The sequence below is a fragment of the Cygnus atratus genome, chromosome 2 (genome assembly GCF_013377495.2).
Source record: "Cygnus atratus isolate AKBS03 ecotype Queensland, Australia chromosome 2, CAtr_DNAZoo_HiC_assembly, whole genome shotgun sequence".
NCBI classification, from domain to species: domain Eukaryota; kingdom Metazoa; phylum Chordata; class Aves; order Anseriformes; family Anatidae; genus Cygnus; species Cygnus atratus.
In genome coordinates, this window is record NC_066363.1 from 12,990,408 (window position 1) to 13,006,586 (window position 16,179).

Below are 16,179 nucleotides of genomic sequence, written 5' to 3' on the forward strand. Positions count from 1 at the left end.
TGCAGGTGAAGACCCCACCAACTCCCTGAGCAATCTAGTCCAGTCTTTGACTACCCTTAGAATTAAAAAAAAAAAAAAAAGTGCTTTGTTGTGTTCAGATTTAATTTATTGGGGTTTTGTTTGTTTGTTTGTTTGTTTTTTACTTCGTGCCTATTACCTTCTCTCCTATCAGTGGGCACTACCAAAAAGAGCCTAGCTCCTTCTTCTTTGTTGCCTCCCATCAGGTATGTATACACATGATGATGTGTGATTGACATCTGAGCCTTCTCTTCTTCAGGCAGAACAGTGCCAGCTCTCTCAGCATCTCCTCATATAAAAGATTTTCCAGTCCCTTAGTCATCTTCATGGCCCTGAAACCTAAATGCAAAAAGTCTGCAAGTCTTTGAAAGATTAATGTTAAGACCTCTTAGAGGGCATGTGTTCCATACAAATTCACTATAAAATACATACATATATTAAGAAAAAAATAAATAAATAAATAACACACACACACACACAAAAAAAAAAAAAAAAAAAAAAAAAAAACGCCACCAACCAAAACTGCAAGGATAATTACAGAGGACGTGCACAGCCTTGGTAAAATATTTGAGAATTGCATCTTCATAGGATCCATATGCTTGAAATCCCTTGAAGACATTACAGTCTACATTATTATACTCTGAAATCCTCAGGCAAATGAGGAATATTAGGACAAGCATAATTTTTCTACAGTTAGATTAGGATATAATCTCAATATGGTTCATTTTCTCTATTCATTCTCATGATTTATGAGAGTTCGTTTTTCTCCCCTCCTGGCTACTATTTCCATGACCCTGTTAGATCACTTTTAGAGTGCGTTAGGCAAATTAAAGCAACTTTCTGAAATACTTTTTTCTAATCACAGTTTCTGCATCTTATTTAATTCCAGGAAGAGTTTTTCTCCTATCCAATGTTTTCTTTTTCTCTTGTTCTACAGAGTTTCTACACAATTTCTATATTTTTCCTTATTTTATATGCTACAATACATAATGAAAAGAAAAAATTATCAGAAAATGATTTAACAGGTCTCTCTACGTATCTTTGATATTCATATTCCACCAAAAGCCTGTGCATTTTATAGAGAATTCATTTTGCATGCCTAAAATGAGTTTTCAGAATCTTTAATTTTAGAGCTTGAGTCCATTAAAATGCATTACAGCAGCATCACAAATGTACCCAACTGGAAAAATATTTTGTCCTTATGAAAATGTAACTTGTATTATCTTCTCAGCTTACAAATCATGAATATTGTTCATTGCTACTGTGCTTCATAATAAGTTAAAATAATATCCTGTTCCACAAAGAATGCAAAAATTTAAGCCATTTATCTGAAAAACTCAAAATACTTTCTACATCCCCAGGTCCTTGGGTCAGCCTGGCCAGAGATAAAGCTGGGAGTTGCACACAGCAATAAGCAGGGAACGGTTTATCTGCTCCTGTCATTTGCTGTTCCAGACTGAGTGTGCTAAATCAGAGCTCTGGAGTCTCTACTTCTGCAAGAAATATAACATCAGGTTTGAAACTTGTCAGTTCCTGGATGAAGGCTTCATGTATGATGGAGGCCCATTAAAACACGAGTACTTTTGAGCAGAACACATGCGAATGGACGATTTGTAATCATAAAACTGACATGGTGCCAATGGAAGATTGCAATATATTTGTGCATGTTGACTATAATGCAGAGAAGGTTGACTCCAAACATTCATATATTAAATGCTAGGTCCCAGAAAAGCATGACATCGGTTTTGAAGTAGCGAAATGTGGATAATAAGAAATATAAGTTCCTTTTATTATTCTTCAAGTGTTAAAACGCTGGGGACTTCTGTTTTCAAGTCTATCTGAACAAATATGAGATATATAAAAAACTGACATATATATGTGTGTGAGTGTTCATGTATAAAATTGCAGTTCTCAGGCAGTAAGTTTTGTCAGACAATTGCAGTAGTGTGCTGTACCATAAGACTAGATACAGAATAGGAAGTTTTGCAGGAAAGCTGAAATTGTGCTCATATTGTATTCAGTGGCCATCCAGTTGGACAAAGAAACATGTTTTCTCAAATTTAGTGTACGGCCCTGAATGGATAGCGAACCTTTGTCCAGCACTTCAAGATGACTATCTAGTTAAAATCATCTAATATATGATGATGTTCAGCAAGGACAGCTAACTGAAATGGAGACTGTGTTAGCAGTTAAACCCCGGAACAGTATAGTAGAAATACCTTTCTTAAATAGCATGCCATACTACTTTAAAAATGTTAGGGTCTGATTGTCAGTATATTTAATAAGTATAATACTGGAGTTACTTAAGCTGCTGCAATTTGAAATCACAGGAGCACTACCCTGCGTTAAGTAGTTTTTGGCAGATGGTGGAACAAGATAGCTATATTTTCCTGCTAGAAGATAAAAATGCTATTTGACAGAGCACAGAAAACCACGTCGTTTTAGCAGCAAAATTATGAAATCTGCTGTTTTAGTGGGCTGGAATTATAAAATACTGCTTCTGTCACAAGGAAGATAACAGCAAAATAATGTAGGGTGCTGAGGTTTCTCAGGATATATTTCATTTAACACTGAATTGTAAATTCGTATTCACTGCAGTGGCCTTTCAAATAAGTTTAATTTTTCACATATTTACCAAAAATAATGTGTTTTGATGTCAAAGAAAAATGCTTGAGGCCTTATTGTGTTCTTGCAGAGCCTGATGTGGGGAAATTGTCTGGAGTTTTATTTTTAATACCTAAAATTAGGCTCCGGGCACAGTATGGAGGCAACAGATAAACACTGTTACTATAGAGGTTTTAAGATACCCCCATGAACTTATTTTTGCCTGCTCCATGCCCAAGATAAAATGCTGGCTTTGTTATTTATATGTTATTTATGTATTTTTATGGGACATTTGAGTCATTGTGCTGTGGAGTATTATGCTTCCTTGGTATTTTAAAAATACAAAACTGACAACGAATCAGGAAAATATTAGGAAGATGACAAAATCCTGTTCTAGGAGCACTGCAGCTGCTGGCGTGTTTACTCCTTATCATTATGGGGAGAATTTTCAATTGGTTTGAACAATTAATTTCTTCTACACAGTTGGGAACTACGATAAAAGCTACTTGAAGCAAAAATGAATAATACCAGTGCAGCATTGAAAGGAAAACTATTTATTTTGTCTCCACACAGTCGTGTGAACTTATATATAATGCAAAAAATAACACACAATATGTAACAGTGTAGGAACTGGGAATGAAAGAAACTGTCCTGGGAAGGATAAATGCCAAATATTAAGAGAATTTTTATTTTATACTGATTTTAGGAGAAGCAACATAACATCATGAGCCATTTATAAATAACTGATGCAAGATCATGTAATATGCTGTTATAACAAGGCACGTATTTGCTTCATCTGTAATGCCTGTGTGAAGTAGTTTTACTTTAGCTGTAATGATGACATCAGTCATGAATAATTGTCATGGAAAGTTACTGGTCCGGGCACAAATCTCCTCACTCATCCTCACTCTCATGAAAATAATGTAGCTGGTGATACTTTACTCAACCATGTGGGAGAATTCCTGCCTGAGGGGGTGGAATTTTGTGCAGGCAGCACATGGAAGAGAGTTAAAAGGACAAGAGGTTTCCAGATGCCTTGAATTAAACTGAGTGATTATTCCTGACCATAAATGTTTAACTTCTCTCCCTCAGCAAATCACTTTCAAGATAGATTATTTATTTTCAAACAAAACCAGTTGCCTTGTGAAACTGTTGGTTGGTTAGGGGAAAAAAATGACCTAATGCTTCTGAATAAAATATCTGATCTCTTGTTGCCAAGGCTGAGTCACTTCCTGTTACAATAACAAGACTGTCATCAGCAAACTTCTCTTGCCACAGAGTAGTTTGCCAGTGTATGCATGGCTTTATTTGTCCATGTTGTTAGAAAGTTAGAGCTGAAAAAACACACTGTACTAAATTTGGAGACGCCAGCGTTGTGTTAAAGTGCATTAGTGCTGGATCTCGGCTTCATTTATTCCTGATAGTACAATCTCTGATTTTTTTGGTGCAACATGATAACATCCACCCAGCTGCATACAGTAATGCTGTAATTCTATCAAGGGATTCTGGACACAGCACAATGCATTAATATCAGCAGGGCTTTCTCAACTGGAATTTGCAGGATCATAGTCAGCTGTTTCTTATTTACAGGAATAAGATTTGAAAAAATCTCTGGAAGTTCATTCCTTTTGTCACCTAGAAGATATCCACTGGTGTTTTCTCCACTGCGCTGTCTTTTAAAGATGCGTTTCAGTGCTCTTCCAAAACATTAAACCTGCGGTGATTTTGATTGTCCAGGGCTTGTGCGGGCTGAACCGGTGGGCAGAGGTGATCTGCTCACGCCTCTGGTTCAGCAGAGCAGGAATTTGTCTGGGCTTTTACAAAACAGACTAGAATTCAGTCATTCAATCCCTGGGCACCCTTTCTGCAGTTATAGTGGCTAGGAAAAAAAAAAAAAAACAATCCAGTGTTCAGTTTCAGTACTATTATAGTACTATTATTACTTTTTTTTCCCCCCCAACCAAGTTCAAAATGTTAGTATCTGGGAGCGGTGTCTGGCAGGCGGGGGCTCTGGATGGATGACCAGTCAGCTCTGTATATGAATCCCAGTCCGTGACTCACTCTGTGTGGCTGAGTGCTGAGCCCATGAATAAGAAACAGAGGGAGGCATAAACCTCCTTTTGGGTTTTCAGCCCTGTCTTTTGCCCTAAAAATCAAGTGTCATATATCAGGTCCTCAAAATTAAGGGCCAAGGGAAAAATTAACCTGTACTTTTTTGTGCCTCATTTTCCCCCATGAGAAAGAGAAATGGTGAAACTTGTGAATTAATTTGGTGTGCACAGATAAGCAGCACAGCACTATGCAACAGAAATCTCTAGTTCTTTCAAGTAAACAAAAGCCTAGTCTCCCTGGGTTCTGTTTTTGTTTAACTCTGTTTACTATGATTAATATCCTTCCTGCAGGATCATTTATGCTAGTTCTTCCTGAGAGCGGTGTGATGGATAGTGCTAGACAGCCTGCATCTCTTATGCCTCTGTTCTTCAACCAAATCCAGATGAGTCAAAATGAATGAGAGTACCTGTGAAGAGCAGCTACTCAGAAAAGCAAAGGCATTACGCTGATCTGAAGTGTGTCAATTTGGACATACTTTTCATCCTCCCACTTTCAAAATCAAATTGTTATAGTCATGGTGCAGAACAAGGACATTACCAGGGGCTAGCCAGGTTTAATCTGCAGTTTTCTTCCTTTTGCATTTTTATAAATGCAAAATACCTTTTGTTATTGTTGGTGTTGTTGTTTCTTTTTTAGTTAAAAACAAAACAAAACAGAAAATGCAAGTTGATATGTTTAAGTTGATCACAATGAATCTGAGGATAAGCTGCTATGCTCTGTTCTCTGATAAACAGAGACGTTATTGTGCAGTCCTGGATATAGTCACTGATTATACTGTTTGGGCCATGAAAGCAAAATGTGTTGCAAGGGTTTGGGTGTCTGTAATGAACCAGTTGTAAATGCTGTGGTTGGTGTCTAAGCAGCTGTTGAGATCACTGTCAGAATTTCACCACCGTAAAGGAGCTATCATGAGTTATTCCATTGTTTTAGGATGGAAAAGAACAGTTGTTTGTATACGTTTCTTTTTTTTTTTTTCTTTTTTTTTTTTTCCTAAAACAGAACAAACGTTGGCTGTAAACTGCATTTACAGTGTTCCAGGCTATATCAGTGGAAAGGATTTGTATTTGCCTGAGATTGCCTTTGTCTTCAGTGTAACGTGTCAGACTCTGAGAGTATCATTGCAGCCTAAAGGTTCATTTTTCAGAAGGTTTTGCTGCTGCGTACCCTGAACATTCATTCCGCTGTGGGCAACTTTCCCTGTACATGCACTGATTCACTCCCAGAATACATCTGTGAATATAATTGAGCCCTAAGTTTGGATATTAAGAATCTCATGTATTTTTTAAGAACACGTATCATTTTAATACTGGATTCAAGCCTCTTAGGGCTGTCTTAAAATAAACCTTACAGCCTGACATGGGTAACTCTTGATTATTGATGTGTAGACAGCAAAGAACTTTGCCACTAGTAAATTATATCAAATGCAGCATGTTAGCTACTGATTGCCTGAAAATCCTAATTCTTGTAGGTGAAACTATGGTGTAAGACCTTTGGCACTCAAACCTCCTGCCTCGCTCTAGTTTAGGGAACGGTGAGTTCTCAGTTACAGGGAGTGGGAAGGTGATGTCATTGAAAAACTATTGCCCTGCTTTGATACTAGTAAATGTGCTCAAAGTTCTCTAGGGACCTCTAAGGGCTGAAAAATTCTCCCTACCACAGTTGCTGTGGGATAGAGGTAGTTTTTCTCTCGTTTTCTGAAACTCTCTTTGCTGGTGTTTTTAGCTAGAATGCAAGTGAAGGGCATTTTGGAAAATAAGTCTGTATCTGCACCCTGTAAGAAAATGTGTTGAAACTGAAGCTGGATGCATTCTTATATTATGTATGGAAACAAAGACAGGAACAAAAAATGCCAGAAGTGTGTGTGTGTGTGTGTGCGGATAGATACTTTGGGGGATGGGGGGGGGGGAGTGACAGATGAAGCCCTTTGCAAAACAAAGTAGTGGATGCCAATGTTGATGTTTTTAGGCATGCCTTTCACTAGTGACTCTGTGATAACTTATTAACAATCGAAACTTGGGGGCTGGATTTCTCCTTTTTCTTTTCAGCACATACAGCGTGAAAGAAATAGAGTGAAAGGTCCTGGCAAGACGCCCATCCTACTTCTCGGATAAACGGTGAGTGATGCAACACCATGACTCTTTTTCCCTCTCACATCTTGCCCATCACTTGGGGAAGTGAGCAATTACTTAGCTTTTTCATGCCTGCCAGCTCTTCTGGGCTTTGTCTTGCTTGTTCTGGTGACAGGCAATCTCACACTACTTCTGGCCACCTGCTGTCCTCACAGGGCCTAACCCAGCCTTGGAGGCATTTGAAGTTAGAGATTTGTTTGGATCTGAGTTCTGATGATGGCCGGTGTCTTTGTAATGGGGCCATCATGTGTACTAGATCCACAGACCCAGGGTGCATGCCAGCATTACCAATGACACGTATAAGTCTCTAAGATGCCTCCTCCTTCTCCCTCCCACAGTTACAAATACAGCTTTTTGAGCTTTAGGACCTACGTGTCGTGAGTTTTCTTCCCAACCCTGAAGCCCGAGTTTGGTTTGTTTAATCTGAGAATAGGATGTTCTCTGCAATTTTCCATGCCGTAATGAGGCTTTGAGCAGGACTGCAAGTATCACAAGACTCCTGATAACATCATGGGAGCTAACAGCACTAGCACTTGAGGTAGCTTTGCAGATTCAGCCTTTTTCTGAAAATAACATTCCAACAACGCAGAGATAAACAGAATTGTTTCAGAACAATCTTGCAGAATATTTTACTTTGATCTTTTTTTTTTTTTTTTTCCCTTTACATAAAGACACTCTTCAGATCATCTGAATGGGATTTAAATAGCCATATGATCACTCCCATGTCACTTGATCCATGACATAACTCAGCTTGGGGAAAGAAACAGACAGAAGTGAAGTTTTAGCTCCATTTGCAAAAGTTGAAAAAAGTGATGAGATGAGGATGTTTGAAACACATTTTTAAACTCTCAGTGACACTCACTGGCATCTTAGTCCAATCTGTAGCATTGCTGAAACAAGTAATGTTCAGCAGTAGCCACCAGCAAGCACAGTCCCTGGTGATGTCACCAGTGACATGTCTCAGAACTGTCACCTGCTTGCCTGCAGCCCTGACCACAGCCTGGGATTGCTGGAGCACTTCATCCGGCAGGATTGCAAGGTGGTTAGTCAAAGGTGAAATGCCAGCAAGAGAGAATGATTGCTGGTTTCGCTGGCTGAAATACCAGTCGTATTATGCATTTATTATACTTACACAGCAAGACAACAAAGATAGAGCAAGGGAATAAACTTCAGGAGAACTACATTGTCGGGAAGAGATGGTATGCAAACATGATAAAGAGTACAACTGTGATAAAAAAGCAGTAAAACATTGCCTGATATACGTAGTGGCTGATATGATATTGGACATTCAGACGGGCGTATTATTTCCTTAAATGAGGGGATTTATTTATTTATTTATTTATTTATTTATTTGTACACTGCTTCCTGCGCATGCTTTCCACTTGCAGCTGCTCCAATTCACAGTAGCATCAGGGCTAAAGCATTGCCTACAACTGGTATATGGGTAATACTTACTGAAACTTAGGTCCCAGGCATGCAGCTAAGCCCATGGACATGAGGCACATGCTTGAGTACAGTTCTTGTACTTAAAGTCAGGGATAGGATATGCTTCAGTGCCTGCAACAGCAGCATTTTGTTTTTGAATGACTCCAACATTTCCCAGTAATTAAGCATATTATTAATATTGGCTTAATACAGAGATAAATATCACTCATTGCTCTAGGAAGTTGGGGAGACTGTCATTTTGTGACTTTCCTTTTTTAAACAAGGAAACTAGTTCTAGAAATAGAAAAATACAATATATTGCCTGTTTCGCATTTTTATTCTGTTTCTTTTACTTTCATATTTTGGAACAAACACTGACTGGGCAACCTTCACTGTTACAGTTTAGTAAGAGGATTTTTTTTTCCCTAAATATGATCTGTAATCTATTTTGGAAAGACCCTACAGAATGATTAAATTTTGTTGAAGTCTAGGAATACTAGTTTTGAAACTTAGTAATTCTGGGGGAAGAAAGGTTCAATTGGTTTAAAAATATACCCAAGTACTGTACAACATAATTATATGAGAAAACCAAAAAAGTTAAGTTGTATTTCTGATAGATAAATTTTACAATTTTTGGCCACCAATCATGATATAAGATGAATTTGTGAGCATAACATAAAGGTTATGTAAGCCTCTCTCCCTCATTGTAAAGAGTCTCATTTCCAAAAGGAAAAACTTAATCTAATCAAGAGAAAGTCTTTCAAGATCTCAGAAAGTTGGGAGAAAAAAAATAATATTTAGTTATGGTGCATTATTCTTACCAAGATTAATGTAATAGCTGTCTCTTAATGAAATCTAGAAATGACAGACATGGTGATAGGGGTGTGCTGCAAGCAGACATAGGCATATGACCTCACAGAGAACATTCAAGACCCTAATTCTATGACAACTTGTTAATGTGCTTAGCTTTATGCATGTGAGGAGTCTCTTTGCTTCAAATTACACATATGCTTCATGTTTGCAACCTTACCCTTCCAGGACATCTTCCAGCAAATTCAACACTCCTTTATTTTCCTCCAAATGCTAACTACATTACACGCTTTCCTCCCTTTCAGTCACTTAAAAAAAAACATGATCCATTAAGTCAATGGCAAAATTCCCAATGACTTCTGTAATGCTGGAAGTTAAGCTGTCTGCTTATGAAACTTAAACCTTTCTTTTGAGAAAACTGTCCAACATTATAAAAAAGTCATTTTGGTCCTGCAGCTCTCCAAAATGGTCAGTGTTTTATACTTTTCCCTTATACTTAATAGCATTTGTTTTCAGCATTTATTATCAGTGTTCTTTGTGCTGTTTGGAAGACATGCTAATGATGGAGGTCATGTCTACTTCGTCTGGACATTGAAAGATCCCGTGATGATATTTACAAGAATTTTCAGTCTCTTTTCCTCAACCTCTCCTGTGTAAGATGCTGTCTGTCAGATTTTTCCTACTATGTACATAAGAATTGGTTGCCATCCTATGATATAATTATGATATAAAGATGATATAATGATTGCAGAAGATGTTAGTAGGAGCTCTTTATTAAGAGACAGTAGCCAGGAGACACAAGATGCTGTAGATTTCTAATGAGGTTAATTTACGGGGAAATATGGGATGAGTTTATACATGTTTCACCTCAGTCATGCCAACACTGTTAATATCTTCCTTCTCACTTCTGAAGAAAAGCCATGATAGAAAGATTTCTCTGTGCTTCATGTCTCCTCTTCTAGCCTTGGCTCTACTAAGAGGTAACAAAGAAGAAGAGCAGGTTTCAGAAGGTATGAAAGGAAGCTGCAAAGAATTGTGGACTTACTGATAATGGATTTCCTACATTCAGTAGTGTCAACATCTTTGTTCAGAATGTACTATGAAATATAGGACAGAATAAGACCTTCACAGAGGCAGACTTGACATATTATCTGCAAGTTGAGAGTCAGAGGTTGATGACTGCTGGAATCAAGCACTGGTTCTACAGATCACAGATCAATAGGTAGGATGGATTCTACCTTTTAGTTCAGATGTGGATTCATTGCTATTTTCAATTTCTGTTAAACTAATATAAGTTGAAAATTCTCTGAAGTACAATGCATTGTGCAGAATTAAACTTCAAACCCTTCCTGAGGACATTGAAGTAACCTGCTACCATAACTATGCATTATTCACCATGATACTCTCTATGAAACAAAAATATTCCCACTTTTAATGTTGGTCTTTGTAGAGTTTTTTCTGAACGTGGAGATCGGATAATGAGACAGTTTAGCTGGCCAGTGCCTTGACATGTTTCATTTATGGCTTGATTAGACCATGATTTAATGAGATACTGTACTACATGAAAGCACATCATCTTCAGTCATTGAACACTGACTGCAGTCTGAATGTTTCATTTTGGCAGTGTCTCTGCACTTTTGAAATAATAATAAATAAATAAATAAATAAATAAATAAATAAATGAAAACAACAACCAAACAGCACTAAAGCATAATTTAAGTAGAAAGTTTCATTCCAACTGCAGTAGGCAATTACAAAGAAAATCATTCTGAGACTGCCCACTTCTTTGCTTCTCTTTTCAGTCCTATAGACTATGCGTTAGTGCATCTGAGATTTTATTATATTGTATAGAATGTGTTTAGAATTTAAGATATGTAAAGGAAAAGCAGACAAAAGGACAATCTCATGTTTCCATTCAACTTCCCTGTGTGTATTATTTCAGAGACTCAAAAAGTGATCCATTGTCTAGATTTTGTGACTGCTGACTCTCTTTGTTACAGGGTGTCTCAGGATAACATTGAATTTTTTGATATTCTTATTTGCTCGGCTTCCAGCGGAGGGGCAGCTCTTGAGCACTGACATGTGCCAGTGTTTTTTCTCTGATGAATGGCTTCTAAACATCCAAAGCTTCACTAAATGGTACTGTAGACTGAATAATCCCAGAATTGTAAATGATCTGAGGTACTGCTGCAGTGTTTCAGGTTCACCTCCATTTGCAGTCTTTTTGCACTGAATGGATTTCAGTTGAAGATAGTGGTCCAAAGAACCAAGGCAATCTTACTGGTGGATTTTCTAACATGTAGTTCTCATATACGTTCTCACTTGGGAACAAAGCGTGATGACATATGGAAAGGCTCACATCTATTTCTTGGCTTTCAGTTAATTGTTTAAACTGAAACAAGAGTCTGAAGAAAAAAAAAAAAGACATTAAGAATAAATTATGTCATGCTGAGATGAGGCTAATTATTTAACATCTGGCAAAAGCAGATAGATTCTCAGTTAACACAGTAGAATCCATTCAGTCAGCACCTTGATAAGCACCATGTCTCTTTCACTGGCTCAGATTCCTTCCTGGAGTTCCTGTGTATGTGCTTTCCAGTTCCTCTGAAGACTGGCTAGGCTGCCTATCAAGTCTGTTTAAAATGATTGTCTTCCATTGCCTGCAAGGCTTTGGTAATTTACAAGTGTGAATGATGTACATCTGCAGACAGTTTCTTACTGTGTGGTCCACTTGTCCTGCAATTTAACATCTTACTGAGTAGCTTGAGTAGGTTCAGTGTTGTGTGTCTGTATCCTGGGATGGCAGTTCTCAAAGGTATTTTTGCTGAGATGTGGCCACTGCACATGAACACAACTCCTGTGTGCTGGAGTTTGGCAGAACATGATTTGCCATTGTGGCCATACATGGTGTTCTTGGTGTCCACGCACACACTTGCAATTTGCTGGCATGTGATGTAGTCTTCCTAGTAGGAATCCACAGTTAGTTCTCCTTATGTTACCACAGGGTTCAACTATATTTAATGCTGAAGGAGACATTTTTGGCTTAATGTTAGGGAAACATGGCCATCTTGAACCTCTTTCAAGAGGAAATCCCTAGGATCACGTTTGAAGCTCTTAAAGGTTATTCCCAAAGAAGCACTTTCAAATTATAATAACTAATTATTCATATTTGTATGGTCCCCCTGGTTCCCAGTATATCTGTACAGGTCTTTCCATGGCCTTCATCTTTTCAGTGACCTTTTTTCACTTGTCATTTGAGTTAGCAGGAACATTGTAAGATTATTCTGTATTAGCAGAAAAATCTCCAGTCCTGCTTTATTTCACATTCATAAAGGAGAAAAAGGCAGAAATGAGAATTTCAGGTATACTAAAACTCTCAATGAGCAAAGAACAAATATGAAATATTCTTGAAGAAGAAAGAATTCATTTATTTTTACACCTCTCTTAAGAGCGTGAGCATCTCTGCCTGTGATTGAAGGGCAAAGCAGTACCAGCACTGCTGTCATGCCCAATAATTAGAGCCAAATGTAGGAGAAACACCTTTACTAATCTCTCATATTTGTTGTCCACTGGATTAAAATTCTCCAGTATTTCTGTTTTGAAGTGTTGACATTTCACTGCACCTGCAGGTCAGTGCCACAGGGCTGCAGAGTTTCAGGGAAGTGTGAGTGTTAGCTGTTACACTCAGAAAACCCCACTCTGCTCTCATTTTAAAAGGGTATAAATCAGAGGTCATTGCGCTGTAACCAGCAGATTTTCTGCAGTCAGTGTGAAATCATCAACCGATTCAACAACTTCACGTCTCAGAGTCTGGAGATACTCAGGCTTGATGCTTCAGATCCTAGCCAAGGCACGTCTTGTGTGTTTCCTACTTAAATAACACTTGCACAATTGATGGCCAAACATTCTTTCTGGAGCATTTACCATTTCCAAATATATTTATCTTTCAAGTAAATAAATTTTGTGTTAATTAGTGACAGCTCACTGCTAAAATATTCACTTCATTCTTTTATCACCCTGTGGCAGAGTTCTGCATGCCCTGCCAGCTGTCCTTCACAGCAGGTCTTAAAAGTTTGAAGCCTTATTTGGTGTCTGCAGTGACCTTTCAAATTCCGGAATGTAGTTGGGGCTACACAACTCACAAATATAACACTTGTTAATAAAATGTCAGTGTTGTTGCAGTCAGGCTTACGTCAGTCTTTCAAACTGCATTTTCAGTCATCCTGATAGCTCAGAATTGTGTACATCTGGTGGCAGAGTTGCAAGAGGGGCAAAACATTCAAAAAAGCACCCTTCTGTTCCATCCGTATAACCAGTTCACAACTCTACCCCCTGGGGAAAAATCATTTCCCACGTTTACATTCCAACGAACAGTTGGTTTCTTCATTGCTTAGGTGACCTCAAGTAAACCCAGAAATGCCAGTTTTTAAAGACTAAAATATTGCCTAAACCTTCAATCCCATAACTAATAGCAATAGGAAAAGGAAAAGAAAAAAAAAAAAAAAGCAGAATGGCTAGCAGATGTTTCCTAAAGAAGATATAAACAAGGAAAACGAGCAGTCAGATTTTCCTTTAACTTTATAGCGCAGTTTACAAGTTCATTAAACAGGACTTCTGTGCAGGTCAGCCCTTGCTGAGGGATTGTTTAAGTTGAAGAATTCTTGATTTCCTGCTCAACTGACTCACTTGATAAGATGCTTCATAATGACATCAGCAGCAGTTGAATAGTTAAAATGTTTGGATTGTATGAACCCCTGTAGTTTAGATGGTTCTTGACCTTCTCTGTGTAAGTAATGATTACTTACATACCTGCAGGCATGCTGAAAGCTCTCTGTAATGTACTGGAGAAAAATAACACAGATATTCAAAACTATCGCATTTGTAGTCTTTGAATACAGATATTATAGCTGTTTAGATTTTAATGATCTGTCTTGTATAGGTGCTTGAAGCCATTTTTTTTTCCATCTATTTAGTGAAACTACATAAGCAATTCATGGGGTGTTTTTAAGGTTTATCCAAGTGTAGATATTGCCTGTGTTCCTCCTCGAAATTGGCATTGCTATGATGTTTAGCTCTTGTCATAGTCTTAAAAAAATGTTTTTAATATTAAAAATATTCTTAATTAATATTTATATTAATATTCTATGCTGGCACTGATTTTCCTCTTGTTCTGTAGAAGATTTTTATTTGCAGAAAACCAGTTGTTATCAATGCAAACTTTACAACAGACCTCAGTAGATTTTTAATTGACTCAGTAATGCACATTCATTACTGGGCTAATACTAGGCAGCTGGAGGTTGAGGACACATACAATTCTCATATGATATATAATAAGGAAAAATCAGAATACTCTGAAATAATCACAAAGAATATGTAGTATATTAGCAAATTCTGCATGGAAAAATAAAAATATTTGAAAATATATGTCCTTGCAGGAAATGATACAGGCCATTTCTAAAGCATCTCATCCACTGACTTGAGGCTGACTGGACATAGATACAGGAATCTGAAATCACAGATAGATCTGTATTTTCATTACAAAATAAGAATGTTGGCTCCACTATCTTAGTTAACAAAACAGATATTCCCACCTTTTTCCCAAGCACAATAAATGAACACTCAAAATCAGCTCAAAATATTATCACCTCATATTAAATAGGAGACTATTGTTAAATGGTGCATGCAAATAGTATCTATATCACAATATAGTCATAACTATTTAGGATTAAATGTTCCAAAATACTTTAAATTACTATTGCATAGCTTATTAGAGATTAGGAGATCTTTGAAGAAATTCTTGAGAACTGCTTTAATAAATATTAAACAGGATAAGACGTATTTTTATATCTTTATATTCATTGTGGAGTTGCTGCACTCACTTAATGGAAATTGGCCTGGAATTGCTACAGGTCCAACAGCAACATTTGGTGCATAGTTTGTAAACTCATTTGTTATGTTTGTAAATCTTTTTTAATGCTCCTGATGTTCTTAGAAGATGTCATCTCTCCCTTTCTGTATAAATACTTTTGTGGTGTTGGCAATCCCAACTTAAAAAAAAATATATATATAAAAAATGTAAGGAGTTATAGTACAGCTTTATTAAAAAAAAAAAAAAATCCAGCTCCATGAAGTTAAAAAAGTAGCAAGCATTACAAACTATTTGAAATTTGCACAAAACAACTCTCATTTGACATAATTTAGATTTTGTGAGTTTAGTTACAAATTACAGCAAGGATATTTTCTTAGCTGTTATCAAAAAAAGCGTCTTCCTTCCCAAAGCAAGATTGGACTGGTTCAGCTAAGGCCTGCTCTTTTGGTTCCTTCCCTCTTTTTCCCATTGAGATAGTAGCTTCTGGGTAGCTTAAAACATTTTTTTTTTCAGTAAAGTATTTATTTACTTTTTTTTTTTTTTTGAATTGTCCTGTCCAAACAGAAGTCTGTCATAGCCAGCATCCTTTGAATAACTGATTCACATGATAAAATAATTTCTAGTGCCATCAGCATCAGCTGCAGACCTAAATATAGTGAGTTACCACTGATCAGCATGCACTCGTCTTTTAGACAAATGCACATGATATATCCATGTTAAGTGACATCTTCCATAGGACTAAGTGTTGTGGGATGTCAACTGTGAATACGACTAAGAATAAGATTATGTAATGTGGACTAAGAGAGATGTTTCTTAGAAATTCATAGCTCTCTGCAGATCTCCTCGTAACTGCATGGTAAATTAATGCATGCTGTCACTTCTTTCAGTCATCAAAAGTTGTGTAAATAAAATAAGCTGTCACATTTTTGGTTCTTTTCTGTGTGAAATTTAAAACATTTCTCAAGCTAATAAACGCGAGTCTGGGACTGCTGGTATGTGCTTGACTTTTTCAAGCTGTATACTTCAAAGTGTAGAAGCTAGATAAGCTAACAGCTCATTCAGTGAAGTTGTTGTGTTGGAGGAAGCATGTCTATCAAATACTTGCTTTACAAATTTGAATAGATGGCATTGTTCTCAGTAATGTCACCCACTCTGAGGCTGCAGGCATTGTTTGAACAGAGGGAATGTGAAGCATTTCTTTTTTTTAATTTT

At 37.2% G+C, this 16,179-nt stretch overlaps 1 long non-coding RNA gene across 3 annotated transcripts in view; it reads left to right on the forward strand.

Moving 5' to 3' along the window:
• The first annotated feature begins 6,332 nt into the window (after nucleotides 1-6,332).
• LOC118260899 (uncharacterized) overlaps nucleotides 6,333-16,179 on the forward strand; it is a 101,613-nt gene continuing 91,766 nt past the window's right edge. For 2 of the 3 annotated variants that reach the window (XR_004782324.2, XR_007707932.1), the window contains exons 1-2: nucleotides 6,333-6,409; nucleotides 6,780-6,848. This is a non-coding gene — a long non-coding RNA (uncharacterized LOC118260899). Of the gene's footprint in view, nucleotides 6,410-6,779; nucleotides 6,849-10,060; nucleotides 10,321-11,098; nucleotides 11,667-16,179 lie in introns of those variants that run through there. The other variant, XR_004782325.2, reaches the window with a different exon arrangement.